Source organism: Peromyscus californicus, unplaced genomic scaffold (genome assembly GCF_007827085.1).
Source record: "Peromyscus californicus insignis strain IS unplaced genomic scaffold, ASM782708v3 Scaffold_8__1_contigs__length_139910024, whole genome shotgun sequence".
NCBI lineage: Eukaryota > Metazoa > Chordata > Mammalia > Rodentia > Cricetidae > Peromyscus > Peromyscus californicus.
Genome location: NW_026294606.1, coordinates 41531972 through 41542825, shown reverse-complemented (window position 1 = coordinate 41542825; position 10854 = coordinate 41531972). Strand labels below are relative to the sequence as shown.

Below are 10854 nucleotides of genomic sequence, written 5' to 3'. Positions count from 1 at the left end.
CATGGCTGCTGGTGTTCTGCTGTCATGGATAGTGAGCATCTTATCACCAAAATCAACCTCATAGTTAAGCAACATATGTCTTGGGTAACAGGATTTAGGACTTCAGACAAGAATTATATAATTAACTAAATAAAGTGTTTCTATGCTATTTCTTTAGAAACATTAAAAATTCTTAGCCTTTTGACTAAGATCAAGTGTAGGAATATTAAAAATTCACTTATATGTGGTGGTTGGGTGGGTGGCAAATGCCTAGAGGCACCAGCACTTATGGTATAGGCAGGAGGACCCATCACAAGTTTGAGGCCAGGCTGATCTACATTGTGAGTTCTAGGCCAGGCAAGACTATATAAATTCCATAGATAGGAAAATAAAACAAAAAAAAACCAACAAAGGCAAATAGCCTAGAATAGGCTGTTCTGTATAAAATAAGACAATTCTCAAAAAGTAATAGGAAAAAAAAACCCCTAAAACAACAACAACAAAACCAACCAACCAAACAAATAAACAAAAAAACAAAACAAAACAAATAAACTAACCAAACAAACAAAGAAAACCAGATTTAAGGGGCTTCATCTAGCCAAATATGATTTAAACACAGTTAACACAATGTTTCTGGAACAAAGACTTTATATGTCCGTGGGTAAATAATGGCAATAAAATGGAGGAGTTGAGGACATGGCTCAATTAGAAGAGTGCCTGCCTTGGATGAATAAGGCCGAGTTAGTTCTTAGCACTGCGCAAAACAACAGACACACCCACCCAAACCCACTCAAACCTACACACACACACACACACACACACACACACACACACACACACACTCGGCGGGCTGGAAGGATGGCTCAGTGGTAAAGTGCTTGCTAGAGAAGTAAGAGGACAGAAGTTCAGAATCCCATCACTCACATAAAAACCCTATGTCTGGAGTCCCAGTGTTAGGGGGTTGGAAGAGAATAGAGACAGGCAGATTCTTAGGGCCTGCAGGTCAGGTAGGTCTAGCTGAGATGGTAGACTACATGTTTAGGGAAAGACTCCGTCTCAAAAAATAAGGTAGAGGGGCTAGAGAGAGCTTGGGGCGGGGGGGGGGGGGGGGGGGGGGGGGGGGGGGGGGGGGAGATAAAAGTGGCTTTCCATATAAGCCTGATGGCTCAAGTTCAATCCTGGAACCCATGGTGGATGGACAGAAGCAACTCTTGAAGATTAAAATTGTTCTCTGACCTCCAGGTGCATGCCTGGGTACACACACTAATAATAATAATAATAAGTAAAGTAGGGAGAAAATAGAAGACACCCAACATGACTTCTAGTTTCCACATGAGTACCTGGGGGTAAACTAAAAGGGAAGGAAGTAAATGTTTTCTTTTAAGATTAACAATGGAAATAATGTAGACGGAGATGACCGAGAAATTACCATTTGTAACTGGTTTAGTAATAATTCACTGACTTAGTTGAGAAGCATCAATGAAATAAAGTTAAAAAGAAACATCAATAAATATTAAAACTCCATGTTTTAGCAACAAGTATGATAAGGATTAAGATATTTACACACCTTCATGGAGAACTTCCTCCTAAATTACACCTTAATTATAAAGGGAAGAAGAGTAACTTTACAGTGATCAGGCTTAGGAAGATTAATCTTAAGTCTTCAAAGAACATCACAATAGGTCAAATTTCTGAAGTGTTCTTGCCAAACACACACAACTTGAACCTAAAATATGAAAAAATACCAAATAAACCTTAATCTGCAATCATTCTAATTCTAATCTATGTTCTTTAAAACTGTTAAGGTCAAGAAAAGAAAGACTAAGAAATAATGCCAAAAATGCCAAATTAAAAGGAGACTGAAGAGACTTACGACTAAATGCACTATGGTCATAGGGTGGGTGGGCTCTGGGACCAGACAAAACACTGAGACAACTGGCAAACATGAGTACGAGATGTGGACTGGATCAGTACCACACCAGCACCCACAATTCCTAACTATGTCATCATGATTGTGGTTATCAAAAATGCTCTCATTAGAAGAAAGTCATATTGAAGTACTTGTAAATAAAATGTTATGATAAAAAAATGTCTGCTGTAAATGTCCTGGGGTAAACAAAATCCTTTGTTTGAAAGTTTACCACTAGAACTGATGGTCTATTGTCCTCTGGGCAATGGCATGGCCATTGCCCCCTCCTGAACTCTCAGTCGCTCTGACTGCATGCGTTACAATCTGCAAGCTTGGACCCATTAATTTTTGCCACAGAGTAGGTAAGGATCACAAGAGCCTCCCCATCCCCATGCAGGCAATTAAGTGGTGCTACGAGATTTCTTTAGTGGTGTGGCTGCTGCTAAGTTACTCATGTTCCTATAAGAATCCTCTATCCTCCCCCTAACTAAACTCATTGGTTAGCCTTCAATAAAACTGTTTCACTGGTGTGTTGTTCCTGCCCCACCTGGGGTGCACAGATGTTTATCCCCACAGGAAAAGTTCACAACACTACTTTTATAAACATTCAAAACCAGAAGATCGGGGGACTACTCAAACACTGATTGCTAGTTCTTGAATGAGACAGGTACCCCAAATATAAGTCCCTTTCCTTTCTATATTCCTCACCCTTATAAGTGAAATCAGGGCCTCTCTCCTCTGTCCTGTGGCTTCTGGGGCACTGAAGATTTATGCTTGGTTGCCATGGCTTGGAGCTTGAGTACTTGGAGGTTCTGGTGCAGATTCTGAAGATACAACTTCCTCCCAGAGTACCCTGTGTCCATGTGTATGAGTTGAGACCTAGAAACAAGGGGACCAGTGAGTTACAAAGAATTCCTTTGAGAAATGAAGTGATCGGCTAGCAGCAGAGCCAACAGGCCTTCGATGGGTGTTCAGATTTGGGGAAAGCAAGCCGTATAATCTCATTTCCTTCCTAGGGCAACAAGAAACACTACATTAGAACAAAAAGAAGGGATTTGTTCCGCTCAGTACTAAAGAAAAGACTTCTGTTGATGTTTTTCTACTGCATCAAACACCAATATTTGTGCTCCAACTCTAGGACAGAGAACGAGTAACAGAAAACTAAAACAGGGTCATAGAATACCAAAATACTCTTTTGACAAGGAACTTGGAAGCCTATATTCTAGTAAACAGTCATCTTTAATTATCCAGGCAAGGCAAGCAGACACAGAAAAGAGTCTAGTAAGCTGGGCTTTACTTGTTTTTGTGCTAAGCATGCTCCCCTCCCCCTCCCAAACGCACCTAGCACCTGTTGGCAGTCTAGAACTCACAACCACATTAAGCTGTACTCATTCATACCTTACTCTGAGCAATGGAATAAATTTCCTGTCCTCCTTAACAACCATGAAACCCGGACAGCTTGTACCCAGTCACACTCCAGTTATATCTGGTAAGGAAGGTAGGGGGCCAAGCAGACCTAGGCTGATGTTGGGTACATGGAGCAATAAGGCAAACTGTGTCCTTTGAGAAAAGCAAAGACCCATCCCCATCATGCCTGTTAGCAAACAAACTTTTTCCTCTCAAACTTCATAAAAAGAAGCCCCAAATAACTGGGGCCCTTAAGTACTCTCACTCAAGTGGCCTGTCACTCTTGACTGTATTTCCTCCTTTGTACTATTGTTCTGTCATTGAATAAAGTTTTCATGCTCCTTGTACAATTTGTGTGGTCTTTAGTTTAATTTCTTGAATAAGAGGCTAAAAGTGTGGAAACACTTGACCCAAACCCTGACCACAGGTACCAGGGGTACCCCAGAAGAAGAAGTAATTTAAGCTCCTTGTGTCTCATGGTCCCATTTAGCAAGCAAGGATAATAATAAAAGTGTAGGAATTTTAAGAGGATAAAAAATGGGTTCTCTCCTTTACAAAACTACAAGTGCAATACATAGTGCATTAAACAATTTTCATCTGCATTCAACAGAAACCAATGCATAGAATTTATTCCTCAAAGTGAAGTCAATGTCTTTCTACCCAGCTTCCAGGAATTCAGTCACAGCATGCATAGCTACTTACTGGTCGTCCTAGGATATTAATCTGCCTTTCCAAGTCCTCCAACAGGCTCACCACCTCCTCTCCATTTTCTAACTGGTGTTCCTTAACCAGAGTCTGCAGCTCCTCAGGCAGGATGGTCAGGAACTGCTCCAGCACCAGCAGCTCCAAGGATCTGCTCCTTGCTGTTCAAGTCTGGCCGCAGGCCCCACTGATGGCAAAGTGCACGAAGCTGGATCAGAGCTTCCCGGGGGTCCTAATGTCTCCTGGTAGCATAGCTGCCTGAAGCGTAGGCGAAACAATTCTTGGCCAGAAGTATTATTTTCATGCACACTAGACTCCTCATCCCAACCATGATCCTCCTCTATCTTGACAATGACAAGGTCCTCTTCAGAAGCCCGGTCTGGTGGAGATGGGGCCGAAGAAGGCTTTCTTGATTCTGTAGCCATTTAGGGCCAGAAAAGCTTAAAAGTCCCCCTTTCCTCTACCTTCTGTATCTTCTTAAGTCTTCTGAGGACCTCCAGGGTACTTCTTCCCAAACAGAAATTAATAAATATGTTAAGGTAAGGCAAAAAGTCATAGTAACTTACCAGCATACCTCAACAAGCTTCCCTAAACAATGTGCCACACCAAACCTACCCAGGGTACAAACCCTTCCTTTTGGTTTCCTGTTTTAGGGCTGTGGGGGGATGGAGATTCGGCCTAAGTGAACTTCTGTATTTAGTATCAGGCAGTTCTCAGGACCACTCACTGAACCCCTCATAGCACCTTGTACACCTCCCACTCAACGGTGTTTTGTACTGCAGCGCCCAACCCCGTTCTTATTCTCAACAGAGGAGGTTACTTTCTCTAGCCTCTGCTCCAAGAACCTTTGAACCCTTTCCTCTCCACTACCTAAGATTCAGCATCCTACTAATGCTCTCCATCTTGCCTTTTGTCTCAGGGCTACTTACTCTTGGACTCCACCTCTTACTCCTAAAAATCTGTTGGAGCAGTGGAGCTGCAAAGAACCTGGACGTCTTAACATCTACAAATCTCAACCCACACACCAATGGACCTTCTAGAATGTTATAGAAATAAAACATAGTAGTGTTGGAGTTTGACAACTTTCACTTAGCAGAAGACACCTGATATTAATCAATGCTGTGTCTGTTTATCTTATACAAATAACCACGTGAGTTGTTTCCTGTTCCTGCTTATGAATAAAACACTATGATTATGTGCATACATATTCTTGTGTGAACAGTTTTTTAATTCAGTGGGGTAAAACCCAGAAGTAAATTGCTGAGTCTTAAGTGTAGTATCTAAAAAATTTGAACTGCTTTCCAACATGGCTGTAATATTTTGCATTCCACTAGGGCCTGACATTGTATTTAAAAAATTTAAATATTATAATAGGTATGTAGTAATGTGTCATGGTTTTAACTTGTATTTCTTACTAACAATGTTGAACATACACATATTTTGGTGAAGTATTGATTTAAAAATTTTGGCTTTTTTTTTTTTTTTCAGTCTCATTCTATAACCAAAGCGTATCAAACTTGTGATTTTTCCCACCTCAGCTTCCCAAAGTGCTGGGGACTATGGGCGTGTACCACCATGCTCAGTTTTCTTTATACACTTATTTAATTTGTTTAGACTGTTGAGACAGGGTCTTATCATGTAGCCCAGTATAGTCTGGAACTCAATGTGTAGCCCAGGCTGATAACTTTAACTTGGGGATCCTCTTGCCTCCATCTCTCAAGTATTGGGAGTACATACATGTGTCATTAAGCTTTGCCCAGCATTATTTTGTAATTGAGGTTTTATATTGTTTGTATGTTTAAGATTTGAGAACTCTTTATATATTTTGGATACAAGAGATACATGATTTACAAATATTGACTCCCTTCTATTTTTTTTCCCCCGAGACAGGGTCTCTCCGTGTTGTTTTTGGTGCCTGTCCTGGATCTCGTTCTGTAGACCAGACTGGCCTCGAACTCAGAGATCCGCCTGGCTCTGCTCCCGAGTGCTGGGATTAAGGCATGTGCCACCACCGCCCAGCTGTCCCTTCTATTTTTTAAGCAGTTGGCCTTTGAAGAAGATATTTGTAATTTTTTTTGAAGCATAAGTTACCAATTATTTTTAAAGAATTGTACTATTGATATCATATTTAAGAAATGTCTGCTTAGTCCCAAATCACAAACATTTTCTTCTAAAAGTTTGTAGTTTTAGGTTTTACTGTTAAGTCTATGGTCTGTTCTGAATTAATCTTTGAGGAGGTGAGGGTATGACTAGGGGGTTCCCCTCCTTGCATAAAGATGACAATCTGCTCTAGCACCATTCACAGAAAGGGTAATATTCTGAATTGCTTGTCTTTTCATCTGGGGGAAGGGTGGGGGAAGCTGACTGACCATGAATACTGTTTCTGGAGTCTCTATTCTGTTACCTTGACCTAGAAATCTACCTTCTCTTGATACAAAGCTGCCTGAAGATGGATTTTTTTTTATGCTTAACATCCTAACTTTTTATTAAGACTCATTACCCTTCCCACATATACTATTTGTCATTAGGACCCAAGTATATATTGATCACATTCTTTTTTTTTTTTCATTTCCCCTTTTCTTTTTATTCAAAAGGAAGGTTTTAACTTCAACATAGTAAAATTACATATAGCATGAAGATGGATTTTTAAATGTTAAAATCAAGTAGTTTCAATCCTGCAACTTTTCTGTTTTTGAAGCTGATTTGGCTTTGCTGGCTGTCTCCTTTTTTGAAACACATATTAGAATAAGCTTACTGATTTCTAATAACGCTGGGACTGACCTTGTATTATATCTATAGCTCAGTTTAGAGATACTATCTTAATAGTATTGTTATCACATTAGGGATGATACCTTAACTAGCATGTTCCAGTCCATGAATACTGATATCTCTTTTCATTTAAGTTCCTTGGACTACTTTCATTATTGACCAAACTATTTTCCTTTCTCTCTATATCTACACATACTACTTTTCTCATAACTGTACATTACTGGCTGCAAAGTTTTTCTCTCTTAATTTCATAATTCTCATTGTGGGAGCTCACAACTGACTCAGTTTCCCAGTTTGAATCTGAAGCCTATTCTGAGTCAACAGAGTTCAGCTTGCTTGCTCCAGGGCTGTGAGAAAGTCCTGATTAGCCCACAGGAAGGAACACACTAGCTAGATGCAGGCTGCTGATGCCAGCTGGAGGTACACTGAGATAGAAAATGAAACTGCCTGCTCCTTGACTCAAGGACAGGAGAGATGGTGGTTGAATGCCTGTGTTGTGCATTGTTCTACCTCTGTCCTTCCAGACTGAATATAAGCTGGCTGTGAAATAAACTCAGGCACTGTTTGGCACTGACTGGCAGTCCTCTCGACTCTTTTCTGTCTTCTTGTCTCTTCAATCCGCACGCCTCTACCCAGCTACCCAGTCAACTGGTTGGCAGGCTCTGACACCTCATGAAAATTTTATCTCATTGACAGAATTAAAGAACATCAGAGGGCTATATTTACAACACAACACTGAATTGTCTGGATTTGTTGTAAGAGTGATAGTTACAGCTAGAACTCCAGGTCCAAAAGCTCACTTGAAGAGTCCCGTTTCTTTGTGTGTTATACGTACTTTACTGTTTTCTTTTCTTGTGGAGATACATCCCTTGCTAAGGCTGCAGCGGTGACCTCTCCTTGACTTTGGCTACACTTCTCTTTCACTCATGTTCCATGATGCTACTAACTCTGTCTTCAAAAAAGATGCTCTAGGGAGGACCTATGAATGTAACCTTATTTGCAAATAGCAGGTAGATACAACCAAATTAACATGAAATTACAACTGGAATAAGATGGGTCCTTAATTCAGTGTGACTGCTCTACTGTTGAAGAGACACAGGGGCCTGCAAGACAGCTCAGAAGTTAAAGGCACCTGCTGTCAAGTCTGACGACCCGAATTTAGAGTCCCAGGACCCACATAGTTGAGGGAGAGACCTGACACCTGCAAGTTGTCCTCTGATCAATACTAGGGCACTGTGGCACGAGCAGACCTTATTCACCCTCTCCAAACAGAACAAAACAAATACCTTACTCTATAACCCAGGCTGGTTTCAAACTGGTGATTCCCCAACCTCAGTCTCCTGAGTAGCAATTACAGGTGTGCATCAATATACATGGTCTTTTCATTCTTTTTAATGACTAATATTAATCTTTAAAAAAAAACCTCTTCCTTTTCCAACAAGCTTTTATTTTTCTTTAATATTAAAGCTAGAGCTGTATAAAAAATTAGTCCTCTAGGTATTCTCCCCTCTAATAATTTTGTGCATACAAACTGCAATGTTGGTAAGCACCTATAAACACTGATCCTTACATATTATCCTTAAAGAACATCCAGTTAGATTTATTGAATTATGAATGTAAGGCAACAGTCCTAAGATTCTTCTGGATCCAAAATGTTAAAGTCTTAACAACTAAGGAAGGCACAAGTCAACTTAAACAATAATTCCTTTTTTCCCCCTTTTAAAAGTTATTATTAAGGGATTTTCTATTCATTTTACATACCAAAAACAGATTCCCCTCTCCTCCCTTCTCAACTGACTTTTCAATAGATGTAGAAGATGTATTTTCCCTTCAGATTAAGTTTAACTTGAGAAATGTCTTGGTACTGAGTGTAAATTAGGAAAGACAATCTCCAGGCTTTAGAGATCAAGGAAAAGTAAATGAAACAAACACTATGCTTTGTAGTTACTTCAAATTGCATTCACTGAGTATTTTTCTTTTGGAGATTTCTACAGTTATTTTAATACAGGCTTAAGCATGGGGGTTGGCAGAAATGGCACTCAGGAGTGGGCCAGACACACGTGTGGGCGTTGCTTCATTAATGGTTTTAAGATTTATCACATTCTTATATTTAACACAAGAGGAACTCAAAACGTGCACATTTGCTAAAATAATGACTGCCACATAACTGTACTTCCGTGAATTTGTCAAACAGAAAGAAGTATGTTGTCAAGTGGTGGTCAACATCTTAGAAGTCTGACAAAGATTACTCATGACTGACTTGAGTTTTGGAAATGGGAACCCACGGAGTTTTCTTTCTCCCCCCCCCCCCCCAGGAGTTTTCAAGCATCTATTTTAGTTAGCTTTAATAAATTAAGTAAGCAAAGTATTCTGATTACAGTTTAATTTTGTTACCCTGGAATTAAAGTATTTCTTGGGCACACAACTGTCCAGCCATCACATCAACCATTTTCTGAGCGAAAAAAGGAGTAACAACAACAACAACAAAAATAAAATAAAATAAAAACAAATCCAAGGTTTCCATATGTAGCAGAGTCTTGAAAAGAAAGAAGTATCTTAAAAAAATTTTTGAGACCGAAAGGCAAAATTGCTGCGTAGAAACAGCTAACACAGGAGCCGGCTTTACAAGTAAAAGCGACTGCAAAATAACACACGGCCACTGGCGATGAAAAGAGGGACCCCGCAGGAAGTTGGGGCCGGGTGTCGGCCTGCTTGGCCGGCGCAGGCCCTCTGCCGACCCGCTCCCCGCGCTCGGGGCTCCGCAGCCCGCGCGCCCCTGCCCGGCCGAGCGCACTCACCGAGAGCTCCGCACGCTGCCCGAGGCCGGGAGGCGGCACAGCGCGGACCGGGAAGCGCGCGAGGAGACGCGACGGACACCGAACCCGGGCGGGACCCCTCCAGCCGCTAACTTCCAAACCCTCGGAGCCGCAGAACCGGCCAGCACGCATCTTGCCCCACAGCCACTTCCGGAAGCTCTCTAGGAAGCCCGGAGGTCTGACAGCTCTATGGTCGGCTCGCAAAGGGACCAAGCACCCCGCCTCCCGGCTGTCAGCAGCTCCAAGAGGATGGCTAAGCTGCTGCTGGGGACTGTGGACATCCCAAGGAATGTCATACGTTTATGTTACCCAAGCTTTTGCCTGGCCAGCCTCCGGCTTCAGCTGACAAGGGTTAAGGTTGGGTGGCCGATCGCAGATCTCGGCTGGGCTCAGGAGGGCGCTTACTATGCTTAACGAATTTCTCTTTATTCCTCCTAGATACCCTGTGCTTTCCTGTTAATGCTTCATGAATTACTCCAAATTTCCATCATACACTTCAGATTGAGGAATTTAACCCTTTACAGTACCCGGGAAGAGTAGTGATCTTATATTATACAGCTCCTACTGACCACTGCTTTCCCTTTGACTGTGATGTGTGGTCATCCAATACTTTATCATTGGAAACTGTAAAAGTTCCACAAAATGACCACAGCCCATATCTTAGGGTCTAAAAAGGATATTTAGGCTATTAGTAATAGTGGGAAACAATGAACATTTGTTTACTTTTTAATTTCAAAGATGACTTTTTATCTATTTTAAGTTGTCAAAACAGAGCTGATGGGTCTCAATTCTCTTCTGGGGAAAATGAAGCAGAGAAATTTTGAATGTCTTACCTAGTGTCATATATTGAATGGCCCAGCAAAAACCTAGAACAGATGGTAGAAGTCATGGTCAAGCAGGAATTGTCAAGTTTGGGTCACAAGTGAACAATGAAAAGGTTGCCTTTAAAAAAAAGATAGTCTCTTTGTACCCCTAGCTGGCCTCACATTCAGGGAAAATCTCCTGCCTTATCTTCCCAAGTGTTGGGATTATAAACGTAAGTCAACACACCAGGTTAAAGCCTCCTGAAGTAACAGTTGATTCTTCTTTCAAAATTGAATTAAGAAATAAGGGAATATTTTACTCATTTTTTTTGGTTAGAGTTTTTAAATGACTGAAGTTTTGCCCACATTTAGAACACCCATGGGCTCTAAGGAAGATTCTGACCACTAATTGGGCCTGAGTATTAAAGGAATTTTTAGTACGTTTCTCTTTTTAGTAGAGCTTATTTAC

The 10854-nt window shown here is 41.1% G+C and overlaps 1 pseudogene; it reads right to left on the bottom strand.

Annotated features, from left to right (window-relative positions):
- Positions 1-2845: 2845 nt before the first annotated feature.
- LOC128103516 (zinc finger protein with KRAB and SCAN domains 8-like) lies at positions 2846-9930 on the bottom strand (annotated as a pseudogene).
- Between the last annotated feature and the right edge of the window lie 924 nt (positions 9931-10854).